Below are 23994 nucleotides of genomic sequence, written 5' to 3'. Positions count from 1 at the left end.
TTCATCCTGTAGTTCTTTGTGATTTCATTTCGTATTTTCTTCATGTTTTTGTATTTTATTATTATTTTGTGTTTTCATTCTGCGTTTTCTTTTGATTGTTTTCACTATAGTTCCTTTGTTTCTTGTTTTTTTTTTTCATCATGTTTTCATTCCATATTTTCTTTATATTTCATTATTTCCTTTTAGGTCATCATGTTTTTTCATTGTGTTTTCACTCTTCATTTCCTTACGTTTTTCCTCTCTTTTTAATCTTGTTTTAACTGTATTTCGTTGTATTTCCTGGTGCAGTATTCCTGGAGTTTTCCCAGAGTCTCCTCGCTGGCTCCTCCTCTCTGAACGATCTGGAGACATGAACTCCTTCAGTGAGAGGAGAAACTCCAACCGGGACATTCGGGATGACGAGAGTTTCACAGGTTTGTAACTGAATCCGATTCAATGGCGGCGCTGGCGTTCTGTCATTTCCAAACAGATCGGTTTACATTAGCGCGTCGGTGCCAGGTTGAACCGAGGCTCGGTTTATGACGCCTGAATAATTTATGACACTTATTGCGGAGCGTTTCCAGAGTAGCCATCATTCTACTACTAAGGTCAATTATAATTCATGATTTATTTAAGGTACGTGGATAAAACCGCTGAACATTGACCAGAGGTTTTGTGTAAATGGACTTCGATGTTTAGTCTCATTGTTCGTAGTTGGATCAAAGGGTTGGTCTCCTTTCTGTCCCACTGTCACTGAACTCACCCCCATTTGATTGACATCACTTTGCACCAGCAATATTTCCTAAAAATCACATCAAAGCTCTTATGGAATTTAGTCCACTTATATATAGTGCATATACATAGAGACATGTACGGGTTTCACATTGTTCATTTTGATGCATCTTTAGGTCATTTGATTGATTATTTTGTTGATTTAGTTAATTTTTTGTCCATTTTTGTTCATTTTCATGTTTATTTAGTTCATTTTATGATTATTTAGGTCACTTTATTAATTATTTTCAATTTTTGTTTATTTTATTTAGTTAATTTATTGATTATTTACTTCATTTTATTAATTATTTTGTCAATCTTTCTTCATTTTCATGTTTATTTAGTTCATTTTATTGATTATTTAGTTCATTTTATAATTATTTTGTCAATTTTTGTTCATTTTCATTTTATTTAGTTCATTAATTTGTCTTTTTTTTATTTTCTTGTTTATTTAGTTCATTTAGTAATTATTTTGTCAATTTTTGTTCATTTTCATGTTTTAGTTCATTTTATTAATTATTGTGTCAATTTTTGTTTATTTTCATGTTTATTTAGTTCATTTTATTGATGATTTTGTCCATTTTTGTTCATTTTGATACTTATTTAGTTTATTTTATTGATCATTTAGTTGAATTTGATGCTCATTTCATTACATTTCTGATTACATTTTGATGCTTAACTTTGGAGCCGTCATTATTTCTAGGTTATTGTGTTCTTATTGTACTGGTCCGACCCACATATTAAATGGTGGTTTTGTGCATGCGTCTGCTATTGATTCTCTGAGAAACCAGGTCATGATTGTGCTGCAGAACTGAACACCAGCCCCTGTTTTTTGTGTGGTCTCTGCAGAGCTGGATTCGGAGCCGTCGTCCCCCCCTCGCGGCCCCACCTGTCCTTCCCGGAGCTTTTCCACAGCAGGAACATCTGGAAGAACATGTGTGTGCTCGGCTTCACCTCGTAAGTCATCGAAACCTTCTGAAGTCAGCACGTTCCTGCTGCTGCCTCATATTTCATCAGTGACATGTTGTTGAATTCACCTTTCCTCACCGTCCTGGGTGTGTTTTTTTTTTTCTATTTAAAACCCGTCTGTTTGTTGTCTCCGCCCCCTTTAGATTCATCTCTCACGGCATCAGTCACTGTTACAGCTCCTTCCGGGGTGACGTCAGAGGCACCGCCCCCAGCTTCTACTGGACCTACCTGCTGTCTGTCTGCGGGGGGGCGGAGCCTGGCTGTTGCTGTGGGCGACCGTCGACAGGTGCGGTCGCCGTGGCATCCTGCTCCTCGCCATGACGATGACGGGGCTGGCTTCTTTGATCCTCCTGGGACTCATGGAGTGTAAGTGGCGGCGGGATGTCGTGTCCCTTGACTTCCCAGAGTAGATCAAAGAAAGATGGCGTGTTCTAGCTTTTGCAAAAAGTGAAGGTCACAGCAACGGCCAAATTCTGATAAACTATATGGACAAAAGTATTGGGACACATCATGTCTATAGCTGTAAGATGTCCTGTTCATGCAGATCTGAGATAAAAACATTATTATTTCCTTAAAGTTTAATCTGTTTTAAGTGAGATGTGAAGAAAGTAGATGAGTAGTTATGGTAGACAATTATTATTTACAGTCAGAGCAGGAAAAATGTTTTAGAAATTTAGAGGTAGAACATTTAAAATTGTAGTCAAGAATTAAAAAAAAAACAGTGTTGAGAGAAAGTCCAAACCATCTCTGAGGCATTTTAAGCAAAGATAACATTTAAACTAAACTAACCAATGCAATGATATTCATGACAATATAAAACTATTATGATATATTATGAATATTTGTCATTATTGTTTTGTATGCTAGACCTCTGTTAGAAAACAAACACATGAATCCAACGTGTCCACATACTTTTGTCCATATACTGTATATTTAGTCACTTATTATGTGCAGTGGTGGAGAATCCCAGCTCCATAAAGTAAAAGTCTTGCCATGTATTTGTTCCAACCATTCACTGAACCAGGCATTTGGATGAGCTCAACTCCTAATCAGGCAGATGGATAATTAGTGGAATCACCTTTAAGTGAACATGTAGAACCAACACACGGCAGGACTTTTACTTTATGGAGCTGGGATTCTCCATCATTGATTGTGTGTCAGTAACTAATATTTGCCCTTCATCAACCACAAACACTACCACGGGTGTCAAACATGCGGCTCGTGGGCCAAAACCAGCCCGCTGAAGGGTCCAGTGTGGTCCGTGGGTTGAATTTGTGAAATGCAATAATTACGCTTAAGATATTAGCAATCAAGGATGTTAAAATAATTTTATTTCTGGTTCCACATACAGACCAGTATGATTTCAAGTGGATCAGACCAGATCATAATAACCTATAAATAATGACAACTCCAAATTTTCTTTGTTTTTGTGTAAAAAAAAAAAAGTGAAAAATACATGAAAATGTCGACAAACTATCCTTTCACAAAAACAGACCAATTCAAGCTCAGGTGGCTCAGATCAATCAAATACTATCATAATTACCTGAAAATAATAATGACTCCAATTTTTTCCTCTTTGTTTTACTTTACAAGTAAAAAAAAAAAAAAGTTTAAATGTAAGTAAAATTACATGAAAATGTTGACATTTACAAAGTATTCTTTCACAAAAATATGTAAAAAACCTGAACAAATATGAACAACCAGAAATAAGTGTAATTTTACCAGTATTCTGCCTGTTATTAAATTTTGTGTATTTGTAGATCCGCTGTGATCTGTCAGTTATAATGCACATGTGTAAATGATAAACTGAGGCAGAATATGGTTAAAATTGCACTTATTTTTCTAATAAATTTCAAATTATTTGTATTATTTACATTTTCAAGGAAACTTTATAGATGTAAACATTTTCGTAATGTAATGTTACATTTTTCACTGTTATTATTTTACTGGTCCGGCTCATTTCAGATCATTTTGGGCTGAATGTGACCCCTGCACTACACAGTCATGTTCATCAGCAGGTGAAGTCCTTTTATTTAATAGACACACAGATGTTTAATGCAGTTATTCATTGGTTTATATCTTATTAGTTTCTGTGGAATAGCTAAACATTAGTATAACCTGAGCTGATGGGACTTTCATCTCCACAGAAATCACCTCCTGTTGTTAAACTTCTAATATGTGGGGCTTAAAGTGGGATTAATGCCACTAAATCCCAACAGGAATGAAGGTACATGTTCGTTGACTTGACTTCCACCGTCTGTTCACTTCATGCAGTAGGAAGCAGATTAAAACCAAACCTGACGGCAAACTCTGCGCATGGAAAAATACATTCTGGGCGGCGTTGAGTTCCCATGGCGTGATGTAGAATCAGACATCACAGCCTTTGTTGCCTCGGTCTCAGTCGCCCCCTTGTGGCAGAAACTTTGCAGTGACCTCACAGTTTATGTAGGACACTGCAGTGGCAGCAAAGTCACAGCAGTCAGGCCTCATGCATCACTGTGGACGCTCGAATCCATGTGGGGAAATGTTTCCTCTTCATCTGCATCATTTAGTCTGTGTTAGTGAATATGGCACAATTTATTATATAAAAAAAGTCTCAACAAAGTTTAAAATTCTAATTCTAATTTTTCTAATAAATCATTAGAACACTGTGAAAAAAATGCCCTCTAGAGTCATTCAGGACAAACATGTCAACTAACAAAAAACTCATACAACTAGGAAAGCACTTCGAGAGCACAGATGTACGCCAAGGCAGATCAGCAGGCCGGTTCTGGCCTCCCAGGCTGCATGTTTGACACCTGTGATGTAGATGTTCACAAGAGCTCAGATAAAAGTTGAGGGTTGTTATTTCAAAAACAGAGGAAACTGAAGAAAAAGTCACTTTTACAGTAAAATCTCTCATTAACTGAACATGAACCCAGTGTGTCCATCCACTGTCATTGATCCAACTCCATGAGTTTTACTGGTGAATCAATATTATAGAGGATAACGATGTTTCCACAGTAACTACAGAGCCTCTGAACATCTAAATGGGTCATATCTGATGGCCATGAAAAGATGACAAACTGTATTTTACACCAATTATTTAACGTATTGATAGGATTAATGGATCAATAGGTTGTGAACAGTTTAGATCAGTAGATGGTTTTGTCACTGGTGGATGTTTGGGTCTTTATGGGTTTATTCAGTTCAGTTCACTTTTATTTGTAGTGCTAAATATCACAACAAGGTCATCTCACTGGGCTTTACAGAATTTGTTGAATTGATAAAAAACACAATGAAAACAAGTGGTTCCAGGCACAACAAACCCCGCTCCTCGCACATATTGTAGCTTATTTTGGCATCGGTCCAGCTGATGTCATCATGTCTATGCATGTGCTGATGGCAGCATATCAACTGCCTCTATATATGTGGCAAGTCTGACGTAAATTGAAACAAAATTGATGTTTTTTACAGAGATTTAAAATTTTGCCCATTATTAGTAAATGGGAGAAAAAAAAGATTTAAAAAATTCATAAAAAATTTGAACTTTGACCTATTGTTCCCAAAATGTAATCAGGTCTTTTCTGGGTCACTGGCAATCTATAAACCCAATTTGGTATGAATTCAACCAATAGTTTGGCCGCTAAAGTGCTAATAATCAAACAAACAAACTGAACCAAACCAACAACAATAATGAACAAGTCAAATAATGAGTTAGTTAAACAGAATTAATGTAAGTAGAATGAGCCGACGTGCTGTTAAAGTTGTGAAGGCACTGATGGTCTAAAAATTCACGTTGAGCGTGTATTCAAAACCCTGCATGTTTGACTGAATAAAATGGTCTAGACTTGTCTTTTGCTGCAGTGGAATCTAACCAGCCTGCTGTTCTTTGTTTCTAGACCTCAGTGAGACGGCCATCACCGTGTTCTCAGTGCTCGGCCTCTTCTCGTCCCAGGCCACGGCGTCGCTCTGCATCCTCTTCACTGCAGAGATCATGCCCACCATTCAGGTAGCAAAAAAAATGTCCTTTCCTCATTTTTGCAGAAAAACACGTTAAAATGTAAATGTAGGGCAGCCAATACTGCAATAATGAGTCATAACATGAAAAATTTAGTAAACTGTGACAGTGGAAGGACAGAATTTCCATCAATATCTATAAGTGATGAGGACTTTTTGATGTTTGGTAAAGTGCCTATGAACTAGGAATACTCACATATATTATGTAATAAATGGGCTTCTGCTCTTTTTAGAAAATGAAGGATGAAAAATCCAGTGAAATATCAAAGTAAAATGGGTCCTGTAGCTGACGTTTTAGATTCATTTGACTTCAGTACATGTTCAGGGTTCAATATTGGTATTTATGGATATTCTTTAAAATTATCAGATATTTGTGATGTCGCTGAGCTGTGAGCGTCAATGACGTGAATAGATTTAAACAAGCTGAAAAACAATTTAAAAAACCAAGACAAAAACAATGTAAACAAGGTAAAAGATGCAAAAGAAAATCAATGAAAACGACACAAAAGATGTAGAAACGTAACAAGAACAATAGAATTGACGCGACATATGTAGCAAGATGAAAACAATGTAAAAGACAAGATGCATATTAGATAAAAATGATGTAAGAAGATGTAATGAGGAAAACGTAAGAAGATGAAAAATGACAAAAGACACAAAAATTATGCAAAACATGTAACAAGATGAAAATGAGCCAAAAAGATGCAACTCAGTGGAAAATGGGGTAAAAGACGCAAAAGAAAACCAAAGCAAATTCCATTCCATTCTTGGTGTTGTATGTTACCTGTGACCTCAGCTGACCCCTGGGCGTTGTGTGTCCGCAGGGGCAGCGGCGTGGGGGCGGTGCTCGCCCTGGGCTGCGTGGGCCGCCTCAGCTCGCCCTCATGGACCTGAGGAACCACTACGGCTACTTCCTGCACCACGTGGTCTATCGTCTCTGGCCCTGCTGGCGGTGCTGTCCATCCTGCTGCTGCCCGAGAGCAAGAGGAAGCCGCTGCCGCAGACGCTGGCCGACGGCGAGCAGTACCGACGCCCCCCGCTGGGCAGGAGGAGGCGGGACAATGTGCCTCTGCTGGCCACGCCCAACCCAGAGACCTGAACAACCAGCTAGAACCAGAACTTTAGCATCTGTCACGTCCATACGGAGGACTGAGCAATATAAGGCCGAGACGGCGGGGACAGATGACGGACGCTGGGCATGGGTCTTACCAGACACTCCAGGCTTCTGAACATATCATCATCGCATTTCAGTCGAACTGCCATCCAATCATGTTTGTCGGTTTCCTGCCACGGAAACAAATGCATACCATATTTCCTCAAATATCTAGACCACAGGTGTCAAACATGCGGCCCAGGGGCCAAATCCGGCCCACCAAAGGGTCCAGTCTGGCCCTTGGGATGAAGTTGTGAAATGCAAAAATTACACAAAGATATTAACAAACATTTTAGTTCAGGTTCCACATTCAGACCAATTCAATCTCAAGTGGGCAGGACCAGTAAATACTATCATAATAACATGGAAATACTCATAACTCCAAATTTCTCTTTTGTAAATGTAAATATTTTCATGTATTTACACTAAAACAAAGTATAATTTCACCAAAAATGTAAATAACCTGAACAAATATGAACAACCTGAAATGTTTTAAGAGAAGTAAGTACAATTTTAACAATATTCTGCCTGTTATTAAATTTTGTGTGTTCGTAGATCCACTGTGATCTGTAAGTTATAATGAACATGTGGAAATGATAAAGTGAGGCAGAATAAAAATTACACTTATTTTTTCAGTTTGTTCATGTTACTCACATTGTTTGAAAGGATAGTTTGTAGATGTAAACATTTTCATTGTTTAATTTAACTTTTTTTCCACTCTAAAACATAGAGAAAATTTTGGAGTTGACATTATTTATATATATTATGTTATTGTTGTACTGGTCCGGTCCATTTCAGATCAAATTTAGCTGAATGTGGAACTGAGCTAAAATGAGTTTGACACCCCTGAACTAGACCTTTATTAGACGGAGGATCATGTCAGAGGGAGGCCTTTATCTTTTATTTCTGTGGCGTTCTTTTTCAGTTTCTACAAATAAGACTTTAGCTGAAACATTAACACACACCTGCAGTGTCTGAGATCTAGAACAAAATGAGCTGAAGATAGATGGATTACGTTGCTGAATGTATTAACTTCATAAGGCTCTGACTTTTCTGGGAACCTGAAACTTAAAGTTGCATGATATTAGGCTTCTTTTAAAAGGGAACATCTCCTATTTTCTGTATTTAACGTGTGACTGGATGTCGTGTGGATGCTAAGAGGTCAGATTCTCGATAGAAGCGTCTATCGTGTAGGCAGTACATTATATTATGATGTTATTTTTGTGTTTGAGGACCGGCCTTTATTTGCTTGCATCGGCCTCGCCCCATGCCTTTATTATAGCCCCATCTCGTTATTGACTCCTTATTTGAGGAAATACGGTATGTGTGTTCTACACACATTCGGACTCCCCCCCCATGTTGGGTACCATCTCTTTCAGAACAGACGGCGTGTGCTTTCCCCACATGTGACACACCAGCATACCGCTGCACGCCATCGTCCAATCCCGTGTGTCTGTCGGTTGTACAGATGTTAGCTGCTTACTACTGACGCTCCGATGAGTTGTCGTGAATTACTCCTAGCATTTGTCTTAACCTGCATAGAATTTTTTGTCATGTTTGCTGTGTACAACAACACGTTAAGTGCTCAGAAGTGTACGAAAACCAAGAAAAGTCCGTTTTTCTATACTTTTCTTTGACGACTTTCCTGACGCCACAGTTCTCTGATGTATGTTGTAACATTTGAGGGAGTTGTGGGTCTAATATGCCTTGTAAATACTCTAGAATTAGTTTCTTTAACTTCTTGGGGCATTGGGTTTATTAACGTAGAAACTTTGCCTGGAAACTACAGACCAGTATGCTATGCAGTGGAAACGTGGTGCAGAGCACTTTGAATCATTATTTATAAGACGGTGGTGGTAAATCTGACCAATGTCTCCAAATTTAAGGGACAGTTTTGACATTAAACACTGTTGTGCCCAGTTCAGACCAAGATTCATGACCGGACTGAAACAGTTTGGCAAACTAATGAAGGATGGGCAGCGTGGTTCCTAATGTGTGCTTATGCTAATGCTAATTTCTAATGCTAGGTACTGTTTGCATTAGGATGGCTGAAATGCAGAGACTGAATTTCTTTACAAGGATGATGAAGTGAGTTAAAATTAAACCTTTATGAAGGGAATTGGTGAAATGAGCCTCCATGGAAAGCTGTGTGAATATGAGCCCAACACTATGTAAATAACATTAAAATATACTATTATCATACATATAGGTTTGGAGAATAGTAATAGCGTTTTCAACCCACAGTGCAACCAAACCTAAACAAAATCAAACTTAAACCTACATCCAACCATAACTAGAAACTGAAATGGCTAAATGGTCCAGAGACTGTTTACTTAATCAAATAGTAATTAAGCAGTTAAGAAACTATGGACAAGTCTGCAGCCTCAGTCAGTGTATCCTTTGGTAATTCGATTTCTTTTCAGAAACAAAAGAAAAACTAGTGGCTAATTGATTTTCGCTTTAAAATAGAAGAATTAAAATTAAATTTCAAGGCATTTTTCTTTTTCAGTGTTAAAACCGATAAACCAAATTTATGTATAAAAAAAAAGATTGATTTTCGTTTTCCATCGTTTGTAAGAATCTTTGCGACCTAGGCATTAGTGCTCTTTCCTTGAAAATGACAACATCTGCTCTCAGAAAATGGAAAAAAAAACAGGGTTTTTGGTCCGTTTTTCCATTTCTGTCAGGTAGTAACTTTGTTTTTTGTTATTGGAAAGAGAAATGAAAATCAATCGTTGTTTTTTTTTATCTGTTTTGACACTGAAAAAGAAAAATGCCTTGAAATTCAATTTTAATTCTTCTATTTTAAAGTGAAAAGCAAATTAATGACTAGTTTGTTGTTTTTTTCTGTAAAGAAAATCCAATTACCAAAAGATGCACAGACCAGCCTCTTTGGGTTTTTGGCTTTAACTCATTTTAGCAATAACAGCCAAGCTCTTTTTAAAAGTAGGTTTCCAGAACAATTGGCCAGTTTCAGCTCATCTAGTCACGAATCTGGAGTCTGAACTGGGTTTTAAAGCATCACCTGGGTTGGGCCTGGAATCAGCTTGATGTACGTCATATTTATTAAGTAAATGAGTCGAAATGAACCAGAGACCTGGAATTGGAAGTATATTAAGCTAAAGACTGAGGTTAAATAATGTGGCATGGGGTAAACGTTCCATTTTCTGATGTCTCTGATGAAAACCTGTCACATTCCTATCTGCATGTTTGGAAGCACTTGAAGGGCTTGTTTTTCTGTATTTCCTCAGTATAGTTCCTTAATACCTCTGTAGATGACCAGTCTCAGCTGTAAGACGGTAGACGGTTACAGTAGAAGACTTGTAACCACCAGGCACACACATATATATATATATATATTATTGTCAGGAGTTGATACATGGAAGGTTTTGAAAGATGTCAATTGTCATTTTTCCTGTTTTGTCGTTTTGTTTGTTACTGATGCTGGAGAAAGGGCCCGCTGATGAGGCTCCATGAGGTCTGAATGGAGGCTGAAGAGGGCCCCAGAGATCCGCATGAACCCCCTATCCTCCTTAAACCACATATGAAGGAAGACAGACTTTATTTTACACGTTAACCCTCAAAGACCTAGAAAACTGACTGTAGCATCTGTTTTCTGAACATAGAGTGGCTGTTAAAATTGCAAGGACAAGTTAAAGTACAAAGTTTACATTTGCTTTTGTCTAAAAAAATGTATGAATTTACCGGGATTTTTCATGAAAGCATAAGAAATGGCGGACTTTTTACTGTGAACTCTGACACAACCTTGATGTTTTGTTATCACTGAAATTCTCCAAATGACTTTTTGACACAGACTAAAGCAAACAAATCAAGGAAAAACCAAAAATATGTAAAAGTAAAAAACCATGAAACAGGTGTAGCTAAATGCGAAATTGGTTAATAACATGTTAGCATGCAAATTAGCAAAACTTTTAGAACAATGGAAAAGCTAAAGATAATGGGAAGGTGCAAACAGGTGCAGCTACATCTAGAAACACTCATTAACATGTTATGGAACATGTTAGCATGCTAGTTAGCTACTTAGCTTTTGTGTTTTCCTAATGTTTTTTGGTTAATTCCGTCAGTCTTGTTTGTTTTTGACTTTTAATAACAGTTAACTACTAGCTTAGTTTGCTAACACTAGCTTCTGTTTCATATTACTATTTTTAATCTAAATTCAGTAGCTTTTTTCCAATAACTTTGATGTTTGTTTGTTTTTTTGGCTCAGTTTACAGCAAATTGAGGAAAAACCAAAAATCTGAAAATGGAACAATAGAAATTAATTGGCAAGAGGTAATGATAGCATAGTAACGTGTTATCACAGGTATAACTAATGTGGAATCAGTCATTAACATGCTATGGAAACATCTGAGCTTGCAAATTAGCAACTTAGCTAAAGTTTTCTTTTTTCTTTTTAATGTTTCTATTTCTAAATGGTTTTGGCTAATTATGTCAGTCTCTCTTAATTTTTACTAAGTTCAAATTGACAATGGTTAACCACTAGCTTAGTTTGCTAACACTAGCCTCTTTTTCATAACTATTTTTAATCTAAATTGAGTAGCTTTTTCCAATAACTTTGATGTTTTGGTTTTTTTTGGCCAGTTTACAGCAGAAAACCCCCCCCCAAAACATCTGAAAATGGAACAACAGAAATAATTGGCGAAAGGTAATGATAGCATAGTAACGTAATATAACAGGTGTAACTAAATCTGAAATCCGTCAATAACGTTATGGAAACGTCTTAGCATGCAAATTAGCAACTTTAAAAACTTTAAGTATTTTTATTTCTAAATGGTTTTGGCTAATTATTTCAGTCTCTTTTTTTTTTTTTTTTTACGAAGTTCAAATTGATAATGGTTAACCACTAGCTTAGTTTGCTACCATTAGCCTCTGTTGGTATTACTATTTCTATTCAAAATTTAGCTTTTTTCCAACAGTGTCACTGTCTTCTGGCCTGGTCTACTGCAAACAAACGGCAGAAAACAAAACGATCAAAAAATTAAACAATAAAAATAATTAGCCAAAGGTAATGATTACATGGTATATAACAGGTCAAACTAAATCTGGAATCAGTCATCAACATGTTATTAGAACATGTTAGCGTGCTAAGTAGCTAGTTAGCTTAATTTTTTCCCTAAGTGCTTTTGGCTTATTCTATCAGTTTTGTTTGTTTTTCATAAAGTACAAATTTTATATTACTGTTTTTAATCAAAATTGAGTGTTTTTTTCCCCGTAGCTGCGATTCGACTAAAACGAGTCAAACTGAAACACTGAGAATGTCCTCTGTATTTGACCTTTTAAAGCGTACTTCTACGATCAGTGTTTAAAGGTTATAAGACAGTGCAGAGGAATATTTTGTAGCTACAGGAAGTGTTCAAGGTCTTTGAGGTTTAAATTCAAAGCTCAGGTTTTAATTTAATTTGCATTGTTCTGAAAAGGAGGCGGAGGTTTCATTCGGACTCTGATGTCGAAACAGTTGAAAGAACGATGAAGAACAAAGACTCCTCTTCGCTGACGGTTTCTTCTGTCAGCCTTTGGTAGATTTTTTTTTTTTTTCTTTTCTGTATGTTGCACTTGATAAATCCTAACTCTTATACACTGATAACTATTATCACTATGATTAACTTGGCTGAAGTAATTATTATGTCCGACAACACTGACGATCTGTTTAATGATGAGTGTGATGCAGTTAACACTATAGCCTGATTTACTGTCAAATAAAACTGAATAAACAAATACTGGCGTCTAAGAGTTATGATATGAATAATGCTGCGAAAAAGGCAAAGCAAATATTTTACATCAAGTTAAGTGTGTTTTCTGAAAAAAAAAAAAAAAATCCCTGTTTATCTTTAAATACAATGACCTGTGGGTAAGATTAGAATAAAAAATAGTAAAATAATTGAATGTAATCAGAATTTAGTGAGACACACCTCTTGGATTTAGGTATTTTCTTCTATTTTATACCGATTGATTGATTTTATTTTCTTATTTGATATCAACATTTTAATCAAAGTTCAACACTTTTAAACCTCAGCGTTGAGCAGAATGTCATTGTATGATAATGTCGACGTTCCTGTGCTTGTCCTCTAGGTGGTGCTTTATCAACGTGTCTTCATTGAGGTTTGCGTCAGTTTGTGACATGGAGATTCTCTTTCAGTACCGAACAAATCACTCCGTTAGCAACTTCACATTTTATATGAAAAAATGAGAATGTACATACAGACAGATCTCTAAAGCTGATATTTTCATTCTGGGATAATTACAGGAGCGTCATCTCCATTCGGATACGTTTCAGCTGAAGATCGCTCATAAATACGACAGTTCTGACGATAAAACTGGATCGATTGCAGCCGCTACCTCGTGATAAGGAGTTGAAATAGTAAAGTTCAGGTTCATCATCGGGTCGGTCTTTATTACTTCTCTCCGTCCTCCCTTTCTGTGAATAACCAGACGAAACAGAAGAAGACAGGTTCAGATCAGCTCGTCCTCCTCACATCAGTGGTGCTAAAGCAGGTTACAGGTTTGAAGGGTTCTGTTTGGAGATGACGTACCTTGGCTTTGTCTTTCACAGCTCCTTTACGTAAATTCCCGAAGGCTTTGAGCAGCTTGGGTGTGGTGGTTTCTGGCCAAACAGCGCTAAACCTTTGACTTTTTCTTCATTGGTTTTAGCAGCTGCAGGACCCTTCGCTTTGATCAACTTCCTTTAAAGAAACAGACAATAAAAGTGTACGATAAACACACAGCACCGAAACAACCTAAAGCATCTCAGTGGAAGTAAGTGTCCATTTGTAGAACTGGAGTTGGTGACCACCTGAAAACTGCGAACAAACAACCCAGGAGAATTTACAGAGGTCCGAAGCATGAGCACAAACCCTCTGGAAGTAGACTGGTAAAGCTGTCCAGAGTCTGTTTTCATACGATGGTAAAACCTGAGGCCGTTGGAGACCACCTGACAAGTCCACAGAAGCAGTCTGACAAACCCAGGAGCATTTACTCAGGCATTAGAGAAACTTTGAAAAACAGTTTGAAACATATTTGGAAACATGGCTAAAGTGTGTATTTCGAGAGCACATACGACCTGAAACTGAAGGGCATTGATGACCACCTAAAAAATACGTAATAATATGTACGTGAAACAGCTCATTTACTGAGATCGAAGGGATTATCGTAAACACTTTATGTTGAGGCCTAAGAGGTCATATGAAACACTTTGAAAAGTGTGTGTATAATTTCCTGTTATACAATTAACAAGCTGTTCTTAAATAAACTGGGTTTGCTGTCGTCTTGTATGTGTATATAATTTGAAAAAAGTTGTGTGTCTGCGTGGTGTTGCATTGTATTACGGCAGTGTTTTCAACCAGCTGAAATGTCTAGTATTTGATTGAAAAAATATTTAAATCAAACTGGAAAATCTCAGGATGTGTTTATTAGGATGTCAGGAACATCCCAGCTTAAAATTTAAAGATGTTTGAAATCATGTCCGAAAAAGTCATTTTCGGAAGTCATACTATAGCCTTACGAAAAATTCATTTTGGAGCATGTTGGTGACCACCTAAAAAATTTTTCAGATCAACCTGAAAACCTCAATGAGTGTTTATTATGATGTTTGGAAAATCCTAAATTAAAATTTAACTATTTGAAATCATGTCCAAAAAGTCATTTTCGGAAGTCATACTATAGCCTTACGAAAAATTCATTTTTTGAGATGTTGGTGACCGACCTGAAAATGTTTTAAATCAACTTGAAACCCTTCAGGGAGTGTTTATTATGATGTTAGGAACATCCTAAATCACAGTTTTGTAATTTTTAAATAATGTCCGAAAAAGTCATTTTCGGAAGTCATACTATAGCCTTACGAAAATTTTTTTGGAGTATGTTGGTGACCACCTGAAAAATGTTTTAAATCAACTTGAAACCCTTCAGGGAGTGTTTATATGATTAGGAACATCCTAAATCAATGTTTTAGACATTTTGAAATCATGTCCGAAAGCCATTTTCGGAAGTCATACTGTAGCCTTACGAAAATTCATTTTTGGAGCATGTTGGTGACCACCTGAAAAATGTTTTAAATCAACTTGAAACCCTTCAGGGAGTGTTTATCATGATGTTAGGAAAATCCCAAAATTTAAACATATTTGAAATCATATTCCGAAAAAGTCATTTTCGGAAGTCATACTGTAGCCTTACAAAATTTCATTTTGGAGCATGTTGGTGACCTCATGATAAATGTTTTTAATCAACTTGAAACCCTTCAGGGAGTGTTTATTAGATGTTAGGAACATCCCAAATCAAATTTAAACATGTTTGAAATCATATCCGAAAAAGTCTTTTCGAAGTCATACTATAGCCTTACAAAAAATTCATTTTTGGAGCATGTTGGTGAGCACCTGAAAAATGTTTTAAATCAACTTGAAACCCTTCAGGGAGTGGTTATTATGATGTTAGGAACATCCCAAATCAAATTTAAACATGTTTGAAATCAGTCCGAAAAAGTCATTTTCGGAAGACATACTATATAGCCTTACAAAAATTCATTTTTGAGATGTTGGTGACACCTGAAAAATGTTTTAAATCAACTTGAAACCCTTCAGGGAGTGTTTATTATGATGTTAGGAACATCCTAAATCACAGTTTGTAATTTTTAAAATAATGTCCGAAAAGTCATTTCTGAAGTCATACTATAGCCTTACGAAAAATTCATTTTTGGAGCATGTTGGTACCACCTGAAAAATGTTTTAAATCACTTGAAACCCTTCAGGGAGTGTTTATTATGATGTTAGGAACATCCCAAATCAAAATTTAAACATGTTTGAAATCATCCGAAAAAGTCATTTTCAGAAGTCTACTATAGCCTTACAAAAAATTCATTTTTGGAGCTGTGGTGACCACCTGAAAAATGTTTTAAATCAACTTGAAACCATTCAGGAGTGGTTATTATGATGTTAGGAACATCCCAAATTCAAATTTAAACATGTTTGAAATCATGTCCGAAAAAGTCATTTTCGGAAGACATACTATAGCCTTACGAAAAATTCATTTTGGAGCATGTTGGTGACCACCTGAAAAATGTTTTAAATCAACTTGAAACCCTTCAGGGAGTGGTTATTATGATGTTAGGACATCCAAATTCAATTTAACATGTTGGAAATTATGTCAGAAAAAGTCATTTTCGGAATACATGCTGTAGCCTTACGAAAAATTCTTTTTTGGAGTACATTGGTGACCACCTGAAAATGTTTAAATCAACTTGAAACCCTTCAGGAGTTTTATTATGATGTTAGGAACATCCCCAAATTCAAATTTAAACATATTTGAAATCAATCCAAAAAGTCATTTTCGGAAGTCATACTATAGCCTTACAAAAAATTCATTTTTGGAGTATGTTGGTGACCACCTGAAAAATGTTTTAAATCAACTGAAACCCTTCAGGAGTGTTTATTATGATGTTAGGAACATCCAAATCAAATTTAACATGTTTGAAATCAAGTCCGAAAAAGCCATTTTCGGAAGTCATACTATAGCCCTTACAAAAAATTCATTTTTGGCGATGTTGGTGACCTCATGAAAAATGTTTTAAATCAACTTGAAACCCTTCAGGGAGTTTTTATTAGATGTTAGAACATCCTAAATAAAAATTAAACAGTTTGAAATCATGTCCGAAAAAGCATTTTCGGAAGACATACTATAGCCTTACGAAAATTCATTTTTGGAGTATGTTGGTGACCACCTGAAAATGTTTTAAATCAATTGAAACCCTTCAGGGAGTGTTTATCATGATGTTAGGAACATCCTAAATCACAGTTTTGTAATTTTTAAAAAATGTCCGAAAAACTCATTTTCGGAAGTCATACTAAGCCTTACGAAAAATTTCATTTTTGGAGTATGTTGGTGACCACCTGAAAAATATTTTAAATCAACTTGAAACCCTTCAGGGAGTGTTTATTATGATGTTAGGAACATCCAAATACAAATTTAAACATATTTGAAATCATATCCGAAAAAGTCATTTTCGGAAGTCATACTGTAGCGTTACAAAATTCATTTTTGGAGCATGCTGGTGACCTCATGAAAATGTTTTAATCAACTTGAAACCCTTCAGGGAGTGTTTTATTATGATGTTAGGAATATCCCAAATCAAAATTTAAACATATTTGAATCATATCCGAAAAAGTCATTTTCAGAAGTCATACTATAGCCTTACAAAAAATTCATTTTTGGAGTATGTGGTGACCACCTGAAAAATGTTTAAATCAACTTGAAACCCTTCAGGGAGTGTTATTATGATGTTAGGAACTCCCAAATCAAAAATAAACATGTTTGAAATCATGTCCGAAAAAGCCATTTTCGGAAGACATACATAGCCTTACAAAAATTCATTTTGAGCATGTTGGTGACCACCTGAAAAATGTTTTAATCAACTTGAAACCCTTCAGGGAGTGTTTATTATGATGTTAGGAACATCCTAAATCACAGTTTGTGTAATTTTTAAAATAATGTCCGAAAAAGTCATTTTCGAAGTCATACTAAAGCTACGAAAAATTCATTTTTGGAGTATGTTGGTGACCACCTAAAAATGTTTTAAATCAACTTGAAACCCTTCAGGGAGTGTTTATTATGATTAGGAAGATCCAAAATAAATTTAACATATTGAAAATCTATCCGAAAAAGTCATTTTCGGAAGTCATACTGTAAGCGTTACAAAAATTTCATTTTTGGAGCATGCTGGTGACCTCATGAAAAATGTTTTTAATCAACTTGAAACCCTTCAGGGAGTGTTTTATTATGATGTTAAGAACATCCCAAATTCAAATTCAAACATATTTTAAATCAGTCCGAAAAAGTCATTTTCAGAAGTCATACTATAGCCTTACAAAAAAATTCATTTTTGGAGCATGTGGTACCACCTGAAAATGTTTTAATCAACTTGAAACCCTTCAGGGAGTGTTTATTATGATGTTAGGAACATCCCAAATCAAAAATTAACATGTTTGAAATCATGTCCGAAAAAGCCATTTTCGGAAGACATACTATAGCCTTACGAAAAATTCATTTTGGAGCATGTTGGTGACCACCTGAAAAAATGTTTTAAAATCAACTTGAAACCCTTCAGGGAGTGTTTATTATGATGTTAGAACATCCTAAATCACAGTTTTGTAATTTTTAAAATAATGTCCGAAAAAGTCATTTTCGAAGTCATACTAAAGCCTTACGAAAAATTCCATTTTTGGAGTATGTTGTGACCACCTAAAATGTTTAAATCAACTTGAAACCCTTCAGGGGAGTTTTATTATGATGTTAGGAAACACCCCAAATTCAATTCAAACATATTTTAAATCATGTCGAAAAGTCATTTCGGAAGTCATACTATAGCCTTACGAAAAATTCATTTTTGGAGCATGTTGGTGACCACCTGAAAAATGTTAAATCAACTTGAATCCTTCAGGGAGTGTTTATTATGATGTTAGGAATATCCTAAATCACAGTTTTGTAATTTTTAAAATAATGTCCGAAAAGTCATTTTAAAGCCTTACGAAAAATTCATTTTTGGAGCATGTTGGTGACCACCTGAAAATGTTTTAATCAACTTGAAACCCTTCAGGAGTGTTATTATGATGTTAGGAACATCCTAAATCACAGTTTTGTAATTTTTTTAAATAATGTCAAAAAAGTCATTTTCGGAAGTCATACTAAAGCCTTACGAAAAATTCATTTTTGGAGCATGTTGGTGACCACCTGAAAAATGTTTTAAATCAACTTGAAACCCTTCAGGAGTGTTTATTATGATGTTAGGAACATCCCAAATCAAAATTTAAATGTTTGAAATCAAGTCCGAAAAAGTCATTTTCGGAAGTCATACTATAGCCTTAAAAATTCATTTTGGCGATGTTGGTGACCTCATGAAAATGTTTTAAATCAACTTGAAACCCTTCAGGGAGTGTTATTATGATGTTAGGAACATCCCAAATCAAAATTAAACATGTTTGAAATCATGTCCGAAAAAGCCATTTTCGGAAGACAACTATAGCCTTACAAAAATTTCATTTTTGGAGGATGTTGGTGACCACTGAAAATGTTTGAAATCAAATTGAAACCCTTCAGGGAGTCTTTATCATGATGTTAGGAACGTCCTAAATCACAGTTTTGTAGTAATTTTTAAAATAAGTCAGAAAAAGTCATTTTCGGAAGTCTACTAAGCCTTACGAAAAATTCATTTTGGAGCAGTGGTGACCACCTGAAAAATGTTTTAAATCAACTGAACCCTTCAGGAGGTGTTATTATGATGTTAGGAACATCCCAAATTCAATTTAAACATGTTTGAAATCATGTCCGAAAAAAGTCATTTTCGGAAGTCATACTATAGCCTTACGAAAAATTCATTTTTGGAGTATGTTGGTGACCACCTGAAAAATGTTTTAAATCAACTTGAAACCCTTCAGGAGTGTTTATTATGATGTTAGGAACATCCCCAAATCAAAAATTAAACATGTTGAAATCATGTCCGAAAAAGCCATTTTCGGAAGACTACTAGAGCCTTACGAAAAATTCATTTGGAGCATGTTGGTGACAACCTGAAAAATGTTTTAAATCAACTTGAAACCCTTCAGGGAGTGTTTATTATGATGTTAGGAACATCCTAAATCACAGTTTGTAATTTTTAAATAATGTCCGAAAAAGTCATTTTCGGAAGTCATACTAAGCCTTACGAAAATTCATTTTTGGAGTATGTTGGTGACCATGAAAATGTTTAAATCAACTTGAAACCCTTCAGGGATGTTTAGATGATGTTAGGAAGATCCAAAATACAAATTTAACATATTTGAAATCATATCCGAAAAAGTCATTTTCGGAAGTCATACTGTAAGCGTTACAAAATTTCATTTTTGGAGCATGCTGGTGACCTCATGAAAAGTTTTTAATCAACTTGAAACCCTTCAGGGAGTGTTTATTATGATGTTAGGAACATCCCAAATTCAATTCAACATATTTTAAATCATGTCCGAAAAAGTCATTTTCGGAAGTCATACTATAGCCTTACAAAAATTCATTGTTGGAGCTGTTGGTGACCACCTGAAAAATGTTTTAATCAACTTGAATCCCTCACGGAGTGTTTATTATGATGTTAGGAACATCCTAAATCACAGTTTTGTAATTTTAAATAATGTCCGAAAAAGTCATTTTAAAGCCTTACGAAAAAATTCATTTTTGGAGCATGTTGGGTGACCACCTGAAAAATGTTTTAAATCACTTGAAACCCTTCAGGGAGTGTTTATTAGATGTTAGGAACATCCTAAATCACAGTTTGTAATTTTTTAAATAATGTCAGAAAAGTCATTTTCGGAAGTCATACTAAAGCCTTACGAAAATTCATTTTTGGAGCATGTTGGTGACCACCTGAAAAATGTTTTAAATGAACTTGAAACCCTTCAGGGAGTGTATTATGATGTTAGGAACATCCCAAATCAAAAATTTAAACATGTTGAAATCAAGTCCGAAAAAGTCATTTCGGAAGTCATACTAGCCTTACAAAAATTCATTTTGGCGATGTTGGTGACCTCATGAAAATGTTTTTAAATCAACTTGAAAACCCTTCAGGGAGTGTTATTATGATGTTAGGAACATCCCAATCAAAAATTAACATGTTTGAAATCATGTCCGAAAAGTCATTTCGGAAGACATACTATAGCCTTACGAAATTTCATTTTTGGAGGATGTTGGTGACCACCTGAAAAATGTTTGAAATCAAATGAAACCCTTCAGGAGTTTATAGGATGTTAGGAACGTCCGAAATCACAGTTTTGTATTTTTTAAATAATGTCCGAAAAAGTCATTTTCGGAAGTCATACTATAGCCTACGAAAAATTCATTTTGGAGTATGTTGGTGACCACCTGAAAAATGTTTTAAATCAACTTGAAACCCTTCAGGAGTGTTATTATGATGATTTAGGAAGATCCAAAATACACAATTTAAACAATTTGAATCATATCCGAAAAGTCATTTTCGGAAGTCATACTGAGCCTTACAAAAATTTCATTTTTGGAGCATGTTGGTGACCTCATGAAAAATATTTTAAATCAAATTGAAACCCTTCAGGGAGTGTTATTATTGATGTTAGGAATATCCCAAATTCAAATTTAAACATATTTAAAATCATTTCCGAAAAGGTCATTTTCAGACGTCATGCTATAGCCTTACGGAAAATTCATTTTTGGAGCATGTCGGTGACCACCTAAAAAATGTTTTAAATGAACTTGAAACCCTTCAGGGAGTGTTATTATGATGTTAGGAAAATCCTAAATCATGTTTAGACATGTTTTAAATCATGTCCGAAAAAGTCATTTTCGAAGACATACTATAGCCTTACGAAAAATTAATTTTTGGAGATGTTGGTGACCACCTGAAAAATGTTTTAAATCACGTGAAACCTCAGAGTGTTTATTATGATGTTAGGAACATCCTAAATCATGTTTAGACATGTTTGAAATCATGTCCGACAAAGCCATTTTCGGAAGTCATACTGTAGCCTTACAAAATTTCATTTTTGGAGCATGTGATGACCTAATGAAAATTTTTTTAAATCAACTTGAACCCTCCATGGAGTGTTTATTATGATGTTAGGAACATCCCAAATCAAAATTTAAACATGTTTGAAATCATGTCCGAAAAGTCATTTTCGGAAGTCATACTGTAGCCTTACGAAAATTCATTTTTGGAGCATGTTGGTGACCACCTGAAAAATGTTTAAATCAACTTGAAACCCTTCAGGAGTGTTTATCATGATGTTAGGAAAATCCCAAATTTAAACATATTGAAATCATATCCGAAAAGTCATTTTCGGAAGTCATACTGTAGCCTTACAAAAATTCATTTTTGGAGCATGTTGGTGACCTCATAAAGTTTTTAATCAACTTGAAACCCTTCAGGAGTGTTTATTATGATGTTAGGAACATCCCAATCAAATTTAAACATGTTTGAAATCATATCCGAAAAAGTCATTTTCAGAGTCATACTAGCCTTACAAAAAATTCATTTTTGGAGCATGTTGGTGAGCACCTGAAAAATGTTTTAAATCAACTTGAAACCCTTCAGGGAGTGGTTATTATGTGTTAGGAACATCCAAATTCAATTAAACATTTTGAAATCATGTCCGAAAAAGTCATTTTCGGAAGACATACTATATAGCCTTACAAAAAATTCATTTTTTGAGATGTTGGTGACGACCTGAAAAATGTTTAAATCAACTTGAAACCCTTCAGGGAGTGTTTATTATGATGTTAGGAACATCCTAAATCACAGTTTTGTAATTTTTAAAATAATGTCCGAAAAAGTCATTTTCTGAAGTCATACTATAGCCTTACGAAAATTCTTTTGGAGCATGTTGGTTACCACCTGAAAAATGTTTTAAATCAACTTGAAACCCTTCAGGAGGTTATTATGATGTTAGGAACATCCCAAATCAAAATTTAAACATGTTTGAAATCATACCGAAAAAGTCATTTTCAGAAGTCATACTATAGCCTTACAAAAAATTCATTTTTGGAGCATGTTGGTGAGCACCTGAAAAAGTTTTAATCAACTTGAAACCCGTCAGGGAGTGGTTATTATGATTTAGGAACATCCTAAATCCAAATTTAGACATGTTGGAAATTATGTCCGAAAAAGTCATTTTCGGAAGTCATGCTATAGCCTTACGAAAAATTCATTTTTTGGAGTATGTTGGTGACCACCTGAAAATTTTTTGAAATGAACCAGAAACACTTCAGGGAGTTTTTATGATGTTGGAACATCCCAATTCAAATTTAAACATATTTGAAATCATATCCAAAAAAGTCATTTCGGAAGTCATACTATAGCCTTACAAAAAATTCATTTTTGGAGTATGTTGGTGACCACCTGAAAAATGTTTTAAATCAACTTGAAACCCTTCAGGGAGTGTTTATTATGATGTTAGGAACATCCCAAATCAAAATTTAAACATGTTTGAAATCAAGTCCGAAAAAGCCATTTTCGGAAGTACTATAGCCTTACAAAAAATTCATTTTTGGCGATGTTGGTGACCTCATGAAAAATGTTTTAAATCAACTTGAAACCCTTCAGGAGTGTTTATTTGATGTTAGGAACATCCTAAATAAAAATTAAACATGTTTGAAATCATGTCCGAAAAAGCCATTTTCGGAAGACATACTAAGCCTTACGAAAATTTCATTTTTGGAGTATGTTGGTGACCACCTGAAAAATGTTTTAAATCAAATTGAAACCCTTCAGGGAGTGTTTATCATGATGTTAGGAACATCCTAAATCACAGTTTTGTAATTTTTAAAATAATGTCCGAAAACTCATTTTCGGAAGTCATACTAAAGCCTTACGAAAAATTCATTTTTGGAGTATGTTGGTGACCACCTGAAAATATTTTAAATCAACTTGAAACCCTTCAGGGAGTGTTTATTATGATGTTAGGAAGATCCAAATACAAATTTAAACATATTTGAAATCATATCCGAAAAAGTCATTTTCGGAAGTCATACTGTAGCGTTACAAAAATTTCATTTTTGGAGCATGCTGGTGACCTCATGAAAATGTTTTTTAATCAACTTGAAACCCTTCAGGAGTGTTTATTATGATGTTAGGAATATCCCAAATCAAAATTTAAACATATTTGAAATCATATCCGAAAAAGTCATTTTCAGAAGTCATACTATAGCCTTACAAAAAATTCTTTTTGGAGTATGTTGGTGACCACCTGAAAAATGTTTTAAATCAACTTGAAACCCTTCAGGAGGTTTATTATGATGTTAGGAACATCCAATCAAAATTAAACATGTTTGAAATCATGTCGAAAAAGCCATTTTCGAAGACATACTATAGCCTTACGAAAATTCATTTTGGAGCATGTTGGTGACCACCTGAAAAATGTTTAATCAACTTGAAACCCTTCAGGGAGTGTTTATTATGATGTTAGGAACATCCTAAATCACAGTTTTGTAATTTTAAAATAATGTCCGAAAAAGTCATTTTCGGAAGTCATACTAAAGCCTTACGAAAAATTCATTTTTGGAGTATGTTGGTGACCACCTGAAAAATGTTTTAAATCAACTTGAAACCCTTCAGGGAGTGTTTATTATGA

The 23994-nt window shown here is 35.1% G+C and overlaps 1 protein-coding gene and 1 long non-coding RNA gene across 2 annotated transcripts in view; one reads left to right on the top strand and one right to left on the bottom strand.

The window, feature by feature from the left end:
* Positions 1-23994, bottom strand: part of cngb3.1 (cyclic nucleotide gated channel subunit beta 3, tandem duplicate 1) — a 224934-nt gene that overhangs the window by 171681 nt on the left and 29259 nt on the right. The window lies entirely within an intron of this gene.
* Positions 11889-12644, top strand: LOC115411344 (uncharacterized). Its single transcript, XR_003934192.1, has 2 exons — positions 11889-12175; positions 12209-12644. It is a non-coding gene; the product is annotated as an uncharacterized LOC115411344 (long non-coding RNA).

Source organism: Sphaeramia orbicularis, chromosome 20 (assembly GCF_902148855.1).
Source record: "Sphaeramia orbicularis chromosome 20, fSphaOr1.1, whole genome shotgun sequence".
Classification (NCBI taxonomy): Eukaryota; Metazoa; Chordata; class Actinopteri; order Kurtiformes; family Apogonidae; genus Sphaeramia; species Sphaeramia orbicularis.
Note: the sequence above shows the minus strand (reverse complement) of the source record. Positions and strands in the feature narration are given on the sequence as shown.